Below are 16,184 nucleotides of genomic sequence, written 5' to 3' on the forward strand. Positions count from 1 at the left end.
TAACGGATAAGGGATTGGTGGGATTATTATCAGGTACGGCATCTTGCGGATTGATAACAAAAATCTATTTGGGCTAGTGTGGAGAGATCTCTAAGGTACATAAAGTTTCAAAGAAGTTTATAAAAGCATAGTAAGCTTCAATGTATGTGTGTGCATGGTGTATTTCAAAGAGGATATATGGATACACATGTGTACGTGTGTTTGCGATATTTCTGGGTGCCACATGTGAAACAGTTTTACCTTTAGAGAGAGGGACCAGTCTGGTGTGGAATGTTAAAAACTTTTTTGTACATATGTCTATGTTAGTTTTAATAGTCCCATACTTATTTTTGATAGATACTGTCAAGTTGCCCTCCAAAATACCATCTTGTTAAGATGTTTGGGCATATACAATAGTGATGCATATTAACACATTTAGCTATATATAATTATACAAATTTAAACATAAGAATGAAATTTTCCCAATAAGTTAAGTATTTGTGGATTTCACTTGTATTTCTAATTTGTTAAAACAGAAATCAGGTGGGACGAGTTGTGCCATTTATGGAGCACCTACTGTATGCTAGATACTATTCTAGAAATCTTTTACAAGTTATCTGATTTCATCTTCTCGGCCCTTCTGTGAGGCTGACGTGATGGCCCTTTGTATTTATAGATGAGGTAACAGCTTCGGTGAGGTCATACCACGTTCCCCGTGATGGATCCAGTTTTGGAATCTAGGTCTTGATGATTTTAATTTTTTTAAAATGTTTATTTATGTTTGAGAGAGAGACAGAGACAGAGCATGAGCAGGGGAGGGGCAGAGAGGGAGGGAGTCACAGAATCCGAAGCGGGCTCCAGGCTCTGAACTGTCAGCACCGAGCCCAACACAGGGCTTGAACTCACAGACTGTGAGATCAAGACCTGAGCCGAAGTCGGACGCCTAACCGACTGAGCCACCCAGGCGCCACTTGGTTTGATGATTTTAGACCCTGTGTTCATTCTAGTCTAGTCTATCCTGTAGGCACGAGTACCGTATGCAGCAAATGTGGAAATTCCACTTTCATCCATCATTTTCCCCCACTCAAGCTGTATCAGCAGTCCTGGGCGACTGTGCCTTTGTTCTTGGTTATTTCTAGGTTGAGCTGAAATGAGGGAGTTTGCCTTTGTTCAGATCTCTCTTCTGACACTTGGCAACTGTGTCCTCAGGCAAGTTACTTAATTTCTCTAACCTCCAGTTTCATCATTTGTAAAATGGAGCTAGAGAGCCTCTGACAGGGACCTGAGAAAGTGTTAGCTGCGGCCACCTTCATCACTGGCATGGTGATTGTTATTTTAATGGTTCCTGCAGGAGCATACTTGTTAGATGGTTTGACCATTCTTTCTTCTCTAATTAGCTAATCTTCCTAAAGGATATTATCTTAAAATCCATCAGTCATTAATTATTTTGAGAATCACTTGAGAAAAATAGATTAATGGCTATGTGGAAAGCTACTCAGTGTAAGTATGAATCCTGCACACTCTTAGAAGAAGGTGGGAGAGTATTTTAAAAGAGACTTTGAAAGAATCTTTGTTTCGATAACTCAGCAAGTCCTTTTTCCCCCCAGATAGAAGGAATACAGTGTAGCTGGCCCCTTTTTTCTTTTTGCATTGTGCCACACACCCTGAATTAGAAGCTTAAGTAATAGACATAAGTTCCTGTCGTATCTATGTATTCTTTTTGTGTATTCTCCCAAACACAGAACATGGAGATAATATGTTGTATTCTTTTCTTAGGATTCTATGAAAAATGTTTTGAAGCTTCTGTTTTTAATGGCTTGTGATTATTTTTATGACTTTTCAGTGAAGTATAATGTGGTCTGGTAGCTTTATCACCAAAGTGCAGTTAGGGTCTAGGATAGAGAAGATGAAAAGAATGATTTAATACCACTTAACTATTTTTACTTGAAACTTTGCTTAAGAGTTCCGGGTTAGGAGAGGGTTGGGGGGAGGCAAGATGAATCAGCCTGCTTCCCAGCGGAAGAAACACAAGGATTCTACTTAACTGTAGAGGACCTTGTTCATGAAAAAGGAAGGCATTAGTTTAGATTTCTTTAGATGCCATTTTATAAAGAGCCACCATCTAGATTACGTAAAAATTCTGGGAGTGTGCAAACAGAATTATTATTTACTGTATATTACTCTTACCCTATGAGATTTAGGTTATGTTTATATGAATTAAAGTTTTATCTTTTAATTTATATTGTGTTCTCTAAGAAAGAAATTTGTTCATACCTGTAAGAAAGGACTTGGAGAATAATTATCCTATTTTAAGTGATTATAGAGGACTATAATTTTTGCATCTTGCTTTAATGAGATCCTTCCATGGATTATTTGATGCCAGATTTTAGTTTGGAATGAGGAATCTAATTATAGCCCTGCCCTTATGGAAAATATGATTTGCTTTACAATGATCCTCTTTATGATGTGGTTTTCCAGGAATGCATTGCGGCAGAAAGCTGGGACTGTGTATGTCCTTTAAAAATGTCTCCCATTATAGCTAACATTTCATTGGCTTGTGCAGTTTAATGACATGACCAGCAGATGGTGATCAAGTATAATGAAAATGTACTTGTGATTGAGTATGTTCATCTATGTGAAAAAACATTTTTCACTTCAAAAATAATGATGTAATTTTTTAGTCTGGATACTTAAAAAACTGCAAAGGAATCTTTTTCTTTGTTAAACTCCGTTTTTGTATGTAAGTGACATTAACACTATAAATAGCCCGGCTCCTAAATTGTTGGATGAATTTATGGGGTTGCTGATCAGTATCTTTCCTTCCTAGGGATTCTTTATATCCAGTGGCATAAATAAATATGGTTAGGATTACACACAGTAAAACATCCTTAGATATTTACAAAGTACATTCATTATATTTACAAATAGCCCCGTTGTTTGGGCAAAGATAGATTCCACAGTAGCACCATCCCATAGTACTTTCTGCAGTGGTGGAAATGTTGTATGGCTGTGCCATCCAGCACAATAGCCACTTTTCACATGTGTCTGTTGAGCCCTTGAAATGTGACTAGTGTGACCGAGGAACGGAATTTTAAGTTGTAATTAATTTAAATAGCTGTATGTGATTTAGTGGCTCCTGTATTGGGCTTGGCACTGTAGACCTGGGTCTTCTTTTGGGCCACTGTAAAGCCTGACCTAGACGGACAGCTGCTGTCTAGGTGGGGAAGCGGGATGCAGACAGGGACCTGGAGTTGGGTGTTGGTACCTATAAACTGCCTCCGCCACAGGGGAGCCCTTTTATCTGTGCTTACTTGCGATTCATGGGTATCTCCTCTTTGATGATAATCACCCATGAGCAACACCTAGTTGCTTTTCTGTTTGGTCAGTCTCAGGTTTCAGAGGAGCTCTTGCCAATAAATCTTTTTGAAAGAAAGAAAAAGTAATCATTTTCCTTAAGTTGATTTTTTTCATCATTTTGTTTGGATAAAACACTCAGCATGGATTACATGTGATTCATTGGATACTTTTGATACAGTGGCTGCTCGTTAGGTAGACACTTATCCTTGAGCTCTACAAATAAGTCTGCTGCATAAATGAGGAATGAAAACTGTTTCTTAGGATGCTCCATAAAACATAATGTTTCATGCACTCATAAAACCACCTAACTACTCATTAATTTTCAACATTAACACATTAGTTAAATAGCATTCTTCGGTGTTTACCAGGTCAAGGAAGTTGCAACTGAGATAGAATTGCTTTGAGAACAACGGGCTTGCATTTTTCTGAGGCTTTTTTTTTTTTGTTTTAGTGAGTCAGATTTTTGACGTATTTAGTTGCTTTTTAAAAAATTTTAATGAGTGGGGCTTTGTAATAGCATCTTTTTATTTCACAGGCAACTTTCTTTTTGTGACGTCATAATATTGAATAGTTTTGATTGTCCTTTTAATAAAAAAAGATGACAGTAAGTTTATAAGTATGTTACCGTAAAACTTAATTTTAAGGGAATTAAAATACTCTCTGAGTGTTGTACTGTTAAACCAGAGATCAGTTAATAAACGTTGACTTGATTGTATGGTTTTTATTTTTAAGTTTTAAAATCGAATGTTATTTTAAGGTAGGAAATAGGGAAAGCAAGAAGTCTTAAATTGTTTATGAATCTCTGGTCATTTTTTTAGTTTTGTCAACCCATCTCATTTCTTTTTCCATTTTGTTTTGTTTTTCTTTTTATTCCTAATAAAGTTCCCTTTGAAAAATTAAAATAATATGTTGTGGATCATTGGAAGTTATTTTTATTTTCTTATTTTCAGGGTAGTTTGATAGTTTACTGCATTATTAGTTGTTGCTATTTATTTTTATGTTTCATTTCCATTTAGCAATGCCTTGAGAAGACGATTCTTTAGGTGGTGTGTAACATTATTAGCCGCTGCTCAGATGAATGCAAAGACATGAAATCTAGTTAATTCTCATTTTAGTTTCCTGATCATTTATAATCTAGTAGTTGTGTAGGAGTCGTATGACTCTTGCAATGTTTTACAACTGTGAAACATAGTGTACATGTAAAAAGTGCACGAAAATAGGGGCGCCTGGGTGGCTCAGTCAGTTAAGCATCTGACTTCGGCTCAGGTCATGATCTCACGGTTTGTGAGTTTGAGCCCCTCGTCAGGCTTTGTGCTGACAGCTCAGAGTCTGGAGCCTGCTTTGGATTCTGTGTCTCCCTCTCTCTCTGCCCCTCCCCTGCTTGTGCTCTGTCTCTCTCTGTCAAAAATAAATAAATGTAGAAGCAAAAAAAAGTGCACGAAAATATACAGGTACAGTTTAAAGAACAGTTATAAAATAAACATCCCTATACTTTTAACCCACCCAAGAAATAGCGTATGATAGTGCTCCAGGAGACCTGACTGGCTCCTCTTGTCATCTCCTGAGAGGACCATTGTCCTGTCTTTTGTGTGTATCATTTCTTTTCTTTTTTTTTTTTTTTTTTAACTTTATATAAGTGGGACCATACTTAATATATTGTTTTGAAGCTTCTTTTTCTCATGTTTTTCAGATCTATCCTTGTTAATAAATGTGGCTGTGTTTCATTCTTCGTGGCAAACTTTTAAAGTCAATGTGTAACATACAAGACTTAATCAAAGTTTGGTGCAGTTTTACAAAATGAATACCTGTATGTAACCATCTTCTAAAGCAAGAGAGAGACCATCCTCAGCTCTCCAGAAAGCTCTCTCTTGCCCCTCCCCCGTCATTTACCATCCCACCAAATAGTAACCACTATTCTGCATTACATCACCGTAGATCAGCTTTAACAGTTTTTGATTCATAAAGCGTGTTCGCGTTTTTCTAGCTTCATTGGCTCAACGTTATGTTGTGAGATTGATTTGTGTTGTTGTGTTTAGCAATGGATTATTCTTTTTTATTTACTACTGTGTGAATGTATCGCATTTATATATGCATTCTACTGTTGTTGGATATTTGGTTTTGTTCTGGGTTTTGGCTGTTACAAATAATTCTGCTGTGAACATTCTCGTACATGTCTTTTAGTGCCCATGCGTGCACTGTGTTGACTTGGAAGTGTACTTACAGTGCATTCTGCCAGAGAGTTTTCCAAAATGGTTATGGCAATTTACTTTTCCAGGGTAGTATTTCAGAGTCTGTGGCTCCCCCACTCTCCCAATACTTGCTTTGTCCGTTTCTTTTAGTTTTAGCGATTCTAGTATGGTGTGTTTTAATTTGCATTGTCCCACATGGCTAATGACATGGAGTACCTTTTCCTATGCTTTTTGGCCACTTGGATGTCCTCTTTTGTGAAGTTGCTATTCATTTTTTAATAAAACATGGCTTCTCGGTGTTTTTTGATTTGTCACGATTCTTTGTATATTCTGGATACAAATGTACATATCCAGAATACGTTTTTTGTTGATGTACGTATGGCATATATCTTCTCCCACTTTCATTGGTGTGATCTGTCGAATGTCATTAACTTATATTATACTTTTATTTGTTGTTTGTCTCTGATATTGTTTGTGCTTTTTTTGTGTGTCCTGTTTAAGATTTCTTGCCTTGCCTACCCCAAGATAATGGAGACACTTGCCTATGTTGCCTTCTAGAAGCTTTCTTATCTTTCTCATTTAGGTATGTGCTTCATCTGGAATTGATTTTTATGTATGAAATGAGGTAGGGCTTTCTCCCACCCCTAGTCAGCCCAGGATAGTGGAGGGATAGCCATTTAATCCAACATCTTTAAAAAAAAAAAACAAACCCAGCCTTTCCCCACTGCTGTAGTTGGCATCATTATTGTAAACTAGGAAATCTTATTTGTGTGGGTTTATTTCTGGACCCTCGTCTCCTCCATTGGTCTATTTGTCTATCTGTGTGCTATTACTATATGCCTTAATTACTGCAGCTTAGTAGTATAGCATATGCCTTCCAGCTTTCTCTTCTTCTCCAAGATTGCCCTGGCTCTTCTTGGTTCTTTACCTTCTCATTTAAATTATATAATTAAAATTGTTTTTAATGTTTCTTTTTTTGGGAGAGAGTGAGTGAGAGTGAGTGGGGGAGGGTCAGAGAGAGAGGGAGACCCAGAATCCAAAGCAGGCTCCAGGCTCCAGGCTCTGTGCTGTCAGCACAGCCCCCGATGTGGGGCTCGAGCTCACAAACTGTGAGATCATGACCAGAGCTGAAGTCGGCCACTTAACCGATTGAGCCACCCAGGCGCCCCTAAATTTTACAATTAGCTTACCAGTTTATACACACACACACACACACACACACACACACGTATCTCTGTTGACATAGTAATTGGAAATGTATTGAGTCTATAGATCAATTTAGGAAGAGTTAATATCTTTATAATATGGAATTACACTCCCAGGCCCAGACAAACAGTGATCTGCTTTTCGTGTCTATGGTTTTGCTTTTTCAGAAATTTCATCTGAGTGGATGAAATACATAAATACATACATAAACCATGTAGTCTTACGCATCTGATTCTTTCACTTAGGGTATTGTTTTTGAAGTTCATGTTGCCTGTATCAATAGTTCATTCCTTTTTAACCCTGGATGGTATTTCGCTGATGAGTATATCACATTTTGTTTATCCATTTACCAGTTCATGGATATTTGGATTGTTATCAGACTTCGGCTATTATGAATTATGCTGCTGTGGACATTCATACTGCAAATTTTTGTTTGAGCACGTGTTTTTCATTTCTTTTGGGTAGATATCTAACAGTGGGCTATATAAGTGTATATTTAACTTTTTTTTTTTTAATTTTTTTTTTCAACGTTTATTTATTTTTGGGACAGAGAGAGACAGAGCATGAACGGGGGAGGGGCAGAGAGAGAGGGAGACACAGAATTGGAAACAGGCTCCAGGCTCTGAGCCATCAGCCCAGAACCTGACGCGGGGCTCGAACTCACGGACCGCGAGATCGTGACCTGGCTGAAGTCGGACGCTTAACCAACTGCGCCACCCAGGCGCCCCTATATTTAACTTTTTAAGGGAAGTAGCAAACCATTTCCCAACGTGGCGGTGCCATTTGACATCCCTGTTAGCAACGTGTGAGTGCCTCAGTTTTTTCACATCCTCACCTCTTGGTATTATCAGTGTTTTTGATTTTGGTCATTTTAATGGGCATGTAGTGGTATTGCATTGTGGTTTTAGTTTGCATTCCCCTAATAACTACTCGTGCTGAGCATCTTTTCACGTGGTTAACGACCATTTGTATATCTTCTTTGGAGAAATGTCTGTTCTGATAGCTACCTGCTCCCCACACACCCAACTACAATCAATGATCACTAGAGACGTTTCTGAAAGGGTGAATAATGGGAGGTACAAAGGAGTCACTGGTTTCCATAGCAGTTCTGAAATCCAGTTGGGCAAATACTGGAAAGTCCTTAATCAAGGCTCAAGACCTGGGACTAATATTGCATGTCTCCTAGCTCCTCTCACTGGGCTCTTGAGTCCGTCTTCTGAGTTCTTCCTTTTTCATGAAAGATAGCATGTATTTGCAGCTTAGTACTTTTCTCAGCCTGTTTGCCTCCAGAAGAATTTTGGACACTTTGGTACTCTTATCTTTTTCAGTCTAGGGGAGCAGTGATTTTGCTGAATAATTTTCTCAAAACCTTTGTAGACCTCCTGTGCATCTCTTTTATGTTCATTCCACTAGACAAAAGCCACATATATTAATCTCATTGAGATTCCCTTTCCATGTTGGGTTGCTTCTGACAAGATTGAGGGATGATGACCTTAACCTTTCTGGAGGCTCTGTTGTTTGATTGAGAGAATCTGTAAAGCATCGCCTTAATCTTTTTAAAGTTCTCTGTGTGTGAATGTATAGTACTCTTGATGTACCACCTTTGATCTTTTTGATCTGAAAAAAAGGTTTTTCATTTATACTCTTGGCTTTTTCTCTAGGCGGTGCTCAGATTTCACTCGGGTGCCATTTCTTAGTTTAGCATCTTTTGCTAACTGGAGACTGAGAATTTTTAAAATCATGAAGTTCTCGTTCTCTTTTCTTTAGGTATCCTCCACTTAGTTTAATTTATTACTCTTCTCTTGCATTTCACTCTAAGCAGCAAGAAATACTTTGCTTGGAAATCTCCGTCACTGTATCACTCATCCAACTTATTAAGCACGTTTTCTGTTTTACATGTTACTTAAGGTGATAGTGTGGCCACTGCATAAAAGGATCCCTCTCCTGTTTTTCAGTAACATGTCTCTCACTTCCTCTTGAGTTCTCACTGGCAAATCTCACTTGAGTCCTCAAGTCCAGATTTCTACTAACAGCCTCTTCCGGTCAATTTTGTCTTTTTTTTAGTATACAAGTCAAAGTCCTTCCAGCCTCTGATGACTCCTGGTTCAAAAGACACTTCTACTTTTTAGGCAGTACATTGTTTCTAGGTACCAAAGTCTGTATTAGTTATCTATTGCTGCATGACAAATTGTTCCGAGTGTTAGCAACTTAAAAACAACAAAATTTATTATCTCGTAGGCATGGCTTAGCTGGGATTTGTGGCTCAGGTTCTCTTGTAAAGCTGCAGTCAAAGTATTTGTGGGGTGTTTGGGGGCATCAGTCTTAGGGCTGTCATTCAGAGGCTTCTTTAAGTTTCTTGCTGTCCAGACTTCTCCAATGAGCAGCATGAAAGATGGCAGCTGGCTTGCATTGAAGAAAAGAAGCAAGATGGAAATCAGGGTCTTTTTTGTAAGCTAATCTTGGAAGTGATAGCCTATCACTTGTGTTATATTCAGGTTATTGAAAGTAAATCACTAGATTCGGTGGATACTCAGAGAAAAGGGTTTACACAAGGGCATGAATGCCAGGAGATGGGGGTCATTGGGAGCCATATTAGATGTTGCCTACCACACACCTAGAACAAGTACTAAAAATATAATAGACATATAACCAGGAAGAAATATAACTAAAGAGATTAAAATGGGATACAGTAAAATAGTCAACATAAAAGTAGGTAGGGAAGGAAGAACAGAGAAACAGAAGATGGGACAAATATAAAACAAATAGCAAAATGGCAGACCAAGTAGAGCCATATCAGTAATTACATTAAATGTAATTGGACTCAACAGTCTAGTCCAAAGGCAGTGAATACTAGATTGGATTTAAAAAGCAAGAACCGTGTTGTATGTTATCTATAAGAGACATACTTTACAATACAAAGACAAGTAAATTGAAAGAGTTGTGGAATGTAAAGAGATATAAAATGAAAACAGAAGCATAAGAAACCTTAAGCCAAAGAGAATTATTAGAGATAAACATAATTATTTTGTAATGATACAAGAATAAGTTCATAAGTATGACATAAGTTATAAATGTGTATGTAGCAAATGATAAAGCTTCAGAAATATGTGAGTCAATAAATAACAGCCAAAGGAAGAAATAGACAAATCCACACACGTTGCAGATTTTAACACCTTTCTTAGGAACTGATGGAGCAGAAAATTCAGTGAGGATGTAGAAGACGTGAACAGTGCACTGACCCATCTCAACCTCATTGACGTCTATAAAACACCCCACCCGACAAGTACAGATTACACATTCTTTAAGTGTGCATGGAATGTTCATCCGATAGGTCGTGTCTGATCATAAAAGAAATCTCAATTGGTCACCAAAGATGAAAGTCGCACAATATATAGTCTGACCTCATTTGAATTTAATGAGAAATGAACGGTAATAGTACTGTATATCCAGAAAAGCCCTAAAATATTTATAAGTTAAAAAAAAATCATTCTAGAAAAGATCTTATTTTATTATTATTGCTTTCTTTTTGCTTTTTAAAAAAAGTGTATTTTGAGGAGAGGGAGTGCCCACTGGTGGTAGGGGCAGAGAGAGAGTGAGAGAGAATTCTAAGCAGGCTCTGCACTGTCAGCGCAGAGCATGATGCAGGGTTCAAATTCACAAACTATGAGATCATGACCTGGACAGAAATCAAGAGTTGGACACTTAACTGACTGAGCCACCCAGGTGCCCCATTTAAGATTTTATTTTTAAGTAATCTCCACACCCAATGTGGGGTTTGAATTCATAACCCCAAGATCAAGAGTCTCTCCCGACAACTGAGCCAGTCAGGTGCCCTCCAAAAATCAATTATACCCATTGGTGAAGAAAGAAATCACAAGGGAGTTTAGAAAATATTTTCAAACAAATGATAAGGAAAATACAATACATAAAACTTTATGAAGTGCAGCCAAGGCAGTGCTTAAAGGGAGATTTAGAGTTTTTAATGCTTATATCAGAAAAGAAGAGATTTCTGAAATCAGTGATCATAGCTTCCCTCTTTTGAAGCTGGAAGAGTAAGAGCTAAGTGGACCCAATGTAAGTGGAATGAAGGAAATAAAATAGATGAATGGAAATCAATGGAACAGAGAATAGTAGAGAAAAATCAATGAATCAAATATTGATTTTTTTGAAAACTAAATAAAATTGATAAATTCTGGTCAGACTTATCAAATAAAAAGAAATATATGGACAAATATAAAAACCTGTAGAATTTTCCTTTCAGTTTATAATTCCATTTTTAGGGGCGCCTGGGTGGCTCAGTCTGTTGAGCGTCCGACTGCAGCTCAGGTCATGGTCTCGCAGTCTGTGAGTTTGAGACCCACGTCCGCTGTGCTGACAGCTCAGAGCCTGGAGCCTGCTTTGGATTCTGTGTCTCCCTCTCTCTCTGCCCCTCCCCTGCTTATGCTCTGTTTCTCTCTCTGTCAAAATAAATAAACATTAAAAAAAATCTATATATATAATTCCATTTTTATTTTTTATAGGAGTAGAAAGACGTGTAAAATAATTATAAATATACGTTAATGGGTATGCAGTATCAGCAACATAAACATGTGCGGAGAGGTGTGGAGCTATAAAGGAGTAGAGTTTTTGTATGTAGTTGAAGTTTAAAATATATTGTTGTAACTTTAGGATTAAAAAATTTTTTTTCTAATCCTCACGGTAACCACAAAGAAAATACACACAAAAGGCTATGAGAAGGGAATCAAAACATGTCATTACAAAACGCCAACTAAATAAAAAGGCAGGCAGGGAGGAAATGAGAGACAAATAACCTGTAAGACATACAGAAGATAACAAAATGTCAATAGTAAGTCTTTGTCTATCATTAATTCATTGCACTTTAAGTGTACATGGATTAAACTCCACAATGAAAAGTCATGGCTTAGCAGAATGTATAAAAAATGCCAGTATTCAGCTGTATGCTGTTTACAGGAGACTCACTTTAGATCTAAGGACACACACACCCACACACAGGTTGAAAGTGAAAGAATAGAAAAAGATATTTCATGTAAAGAGTAACCGAAGGAGAGCAGAGGTGACTGTATATCATACAAAATGGACTTTAAGTAAAAAACAGCTGTGAAACAGAAGGACGTATATTATGATAACAGGGTCAATTCACCAAGAAGATACGATTATAAAATACATGCGCCAAACATCAGAAGTCCTAAATATATGAGACCAACACTGGCAGAACTGAAGGGAGAAATTGCTCCAGAGTAATAGTAAGAAACTTTAGTACCCCGCATTCCCACATTCAACAATGGATAGAACAATCAGAAGATCAATAAAGAAATAGAAGGTTTGAACAGTACTATATAGACCAATTGGACCAAACAGACATATACAGAGCATTCCACCCAACACAAGTACACATGGAATAGTTTCAAGTATGCATGGAATATTCTCCAGGGTAAATCATGTGATAGGCCACAAAAGAGTCTTAATAACATTTTAAAAATTGAAATCACACAGAGTATTTTTTTTCTGAGCAAAATATAGGGAAACTAGAAGTTAATAGTGAAACTGGAAAATTCACAAATGTGTGGAATTAAATAACTCACTCTAAGCAAGCAGTGAGTCAAAGAAGAAATTAAAAGGGACATTAGAAAATATCTTGAGATAAATGGAAATGAAAACACAATGTACCAAAACTTAGCAGATTCTGTGAAAGCAGTAAGAGGGAGACTTAGGTTGTAAAAGCTTGCATTAAAAAAGAATAAAGAGGGGCGCCTGGGTGGCGCAGTCGGTTAAGCGTCCGACTTCAGCCAGGTCACGATCTCGCGGTCCGTGAGTTCGAGCCCCGCGTCGGGCTCTGGGCTGATGGCTCAGAGCCTGGAGCCTGTTTCCGATTCTGTGTCTCCCTCTCTCTCTGCCCCTCCCCCGTTCATGCTCTGTCTCTCTCTGTCCCCCAAAAATAAATAAACGTTGAAAAAAAAAAAAAAAGAATAAAGATCTCACATGGACAACCTAAGTTTACATCTTAAGGAACTAGAAAAAGAAGAAAAAACTCCAAAGATAGCAGAAGAAAGGAAATAATAAAAACTAGAGCAGAAATAAACAAAATGGAGAATGAAAAAATATTAGAAAAAAATGAAACCAAGAGTTGTTTTATTCAGAAAAAAATCAACAAAATTGAAAAACCTTTAGCTGAATTGCTTAAAAAGAAAGAAGACTCAAATAACTGAAATCAGAAAAGAAAGGGGGGAGTATTACAACTGATTTTACAGAAATAAAAAGGATTATAGGTATGATGAATAGATGTATGCCGACAATTGGATAAACCAGATGAAATGGACAAATTACTAGAAACAGTCTACCAAGACTGAATCATGAAGAAATAAAATCTGAAAAGACCTGTAACTGGTAAGGTTATTAAAGGAATATTCAAAAAGCTCCCAACAAAGAAAAGCCTAGGACCAGATGGCTTCATGGGTGAATTCTACTGAGCATCCAAAGAATATTTAACACCAATCCTCCTCAGACTCTTCCAAAAATTGAAAAAGAGGAAGCACTTTCAAATTCATCGCATGAGGTCAGCATTACCCTGATACCAAAGCCAGACAAAGACACTACTGGAAAACTACCAACCAGTTTCCCTGATGAATATTTATGTAAAAATCTTCAAAAAAACCAAAAAAACCCCAACAAAACAAAAGCAGCAAAGAAAAGAAACAACAACTAGCAAATAGAATTCAGCAGCACATTAAAAAGATTATACACCATGACCAAGTGGGATATTCCTGGAATGCAATGAGAATTCAACATATGAAACTCAGTCAGTATAGTACACTGCATTAACAGAATGATTGAAAAAGCCACATGATCATCTCAAACGATGCAGAAAAAGCATCTGACAAAATTTAATACCCTTTCATGATAAAAATACTTATAAACTAGGAATAGAAGGAAGCTATTTCAAAATAATAGGCTGTATATGAAAAACTGATCACTAACATCATACTTAACGGAGAAAGACAAAGACTTTCTAATCGCCAGAGTGATTAGGCAAGAAAAAGAAATAAAAGGCATCCAAATCGGAAAGGAAGAAGTAAAATCATCTCTGTTCACAGATGACATGATCTTATACATAGAATATGTACATAAAATATACATAGAATATGTATGTATTCCATACAAAACTGTTAGAACTAATAAATTCAACAAAGCATCAGGATAAAAAACCAACACACAAAAATCAGTTTCATTTTTTTATATCCTGACAGTAAACAATCTGACAAATTAAGAAAGTAATGCCATTTACAATAGCATCAAAAAGGATAAAATAGGAATAAACTTAATCAAGGAGGCAAAAGCCTTGTACACTGAAAAACTACGAAGTTAAAGAAGACACTAGTAAATGGAAACACATCCTAGTGTTCATGGAAGACTTGACATGTTAAGATATGGTCAGTACTACTCAAAGTGATAAATGGATCCCATGCAGTACCTATCAAGATTCCAGTGGCATGTTTTTCTGTTTGTTTGTGTTTGTTTTCAGAAATACAAAAATACATTGTAAAATTTGTATTTAATCTCAAGTGACAATGAATGGCCAAAACAGTCTTGGAAAAGAACAAAACTGGAATACTCATACTTCCTAATTTCAAAATTTATTGCAAAGCCACAGTAATCAAAATAGTGTGGTATTGGCATAAAGACAGACATATATAGAATAATAGAGTAGAATAGAGACCCCAGAAATAAACTCTTACATATATGATCAAATTATTTTTTGACAAGGTGCCAAGACCACTCAATAGGAAAAGGACATTTTTTTTTTCAACAAATTGTGCTGGGAAAACTGGATGCAAAACACATGCAAAAGAATGAAGTTGGACTTTTACCTTACACTATATATAAAAATTAACTCAAAATGGATCAAAGACCTAAACATAAGAGCTACAGCTATAAAGCTCTTAGTTGAAAATATAGGGGAAAAGCTTCATGACAGTGCATTTGACAATGATTTACTGGATATGACACCAAAAGCACAGACAACAAAAGAAAAAAGATGATGAATTGAGTTATATCAAAATGGAAAATTTGTGTCTGTCAAAGGATGCAGTCAAAAGAATGACGAGACAACCTATGCAGTGGGAGAAAGTATTTGCAAATCATACATCTGAAAAACAGTTAATATTCAGAATATGTAAGAAACTTCTACAACTCAATGACAACAATGAAATAACAACTCGGTCAAAAAATGGGCAAAAAAACTTGAATAGACATTTCTCCAAAGAAGATGTACAAATGGCCAGTAAACACATGAAAAGATGCTCAATGTCAATAATCATAATAATCATTTTGGAAATGCAAATCAAAACCATAATGAGAGGGGCACCTGGGTGGCTCAGTTGGTTGAGTGTCTGACTCTTGATTTCTTTGACTAGGTCATAACCTCATGGTCATGGGATCAATCCCTGTGTTGGACTCTGCTCTGAGTGTGGAGTCTGCTTGTGAGTCTCTCTCTCTCTCTCTCTCTCTCTCTCTCTCTCTCTCTCTCTCTCCAACAAACCATAATGAGATACCACCTCACACCTATGAGTATGGCTACTATAAACAAACAAACAAATGTTAGCAAGGATGTGGAGAAATTGGGACCCTTGAGCACTCTTGGTGGGAATGCAAAATGGGGTAACTACTGTGGAACATAGTATGGCAGCTCCTCACATAAACTAGAAATAGTTACCATCTGATCTACCAATTCCTCTTCTGGGTATTTATACCAAAGAATTGAAAACAGGACTTGACATGTTCATGGTATCATTATGTGCACTAGCCAAAAGGTGGAAGAATTCCACGTCTTCATCAGTGGATGGATGGAAACAAACTGTGGTATATACATACAGTGGAATATGAATGAGCCTTAAAAAGGAAGGAAATTCTGACACATGTTACAACATGGATGAAACTTGAAGATATGCTAAGGGAAATAAGCTAGTGACAAAAAAGACAAATACTGTATGTTCGCACTTTTGCGAGGTACCTAAAGTAGTCTGATTCGTAGAGGCAGAAAGTAAAATGGTGTTTGCTAATGGCTACAGGGAGAGGGGAATGGGGTATTGTTTAGTGAGTACAGAGTTTCAGTTTGGGAAGATGAAAACGTTATAGAGATGGATGGTAGTGATGGGTGCACAACAATGTAAGCGGACTTAATGCTACTGAACTGTATGCTTAAAAATTATTAAGACCCCTGGGGTGGCTGGGTGGCCCAGTTGGCTGGGCTCTTGTCCAGCTCTTGATTTCAGCTCGGGATATGATCTCAGGGACATGGCATCGAGCCCCACTTGGGTTCTGCACTGAGTGCAGAGCCTGCTTGGGATTCTTTCTTTCTCTCTCTCTGTCCCTCCCCTGCTCTGCCTCTCTCTCTCTCTCAAAAAAAAAAAAAAAAAAATTGGTCGGGACAGTAAA

The 16,184-nt window shown here is 37.2% G+C and overlaps 1 protein-coding gene across 15 annotated transcripts in view; it reads left to right on the forward strand.

Annotated features, from left to right (window-relative positions):
- CEP112 (centrosomal protein 112) overlaps window positions 1-16,184 on the forward strand; it is a 467,190-nt gene that overhangs the window by 20,229 nt on the left and 430,777 nt on the right. The window lies entirely within an intron of this gene.

The sequence above is a fragment of the Felis catus genome, chromosome E1, assembly GCF_018350175.1.
Source record: "Felis catus isolate Fca126 chromosome E1, F.catus_Fca126_mat1.0, whole genome shotgun sequence".
In the NCBI taxonomy this organism is placed as follows: domain Eukaryota; kingdom Metazoa; phylum Chordata; class Mammalia; order Carnivora; family Felidae; genus Felis; species Felis catus.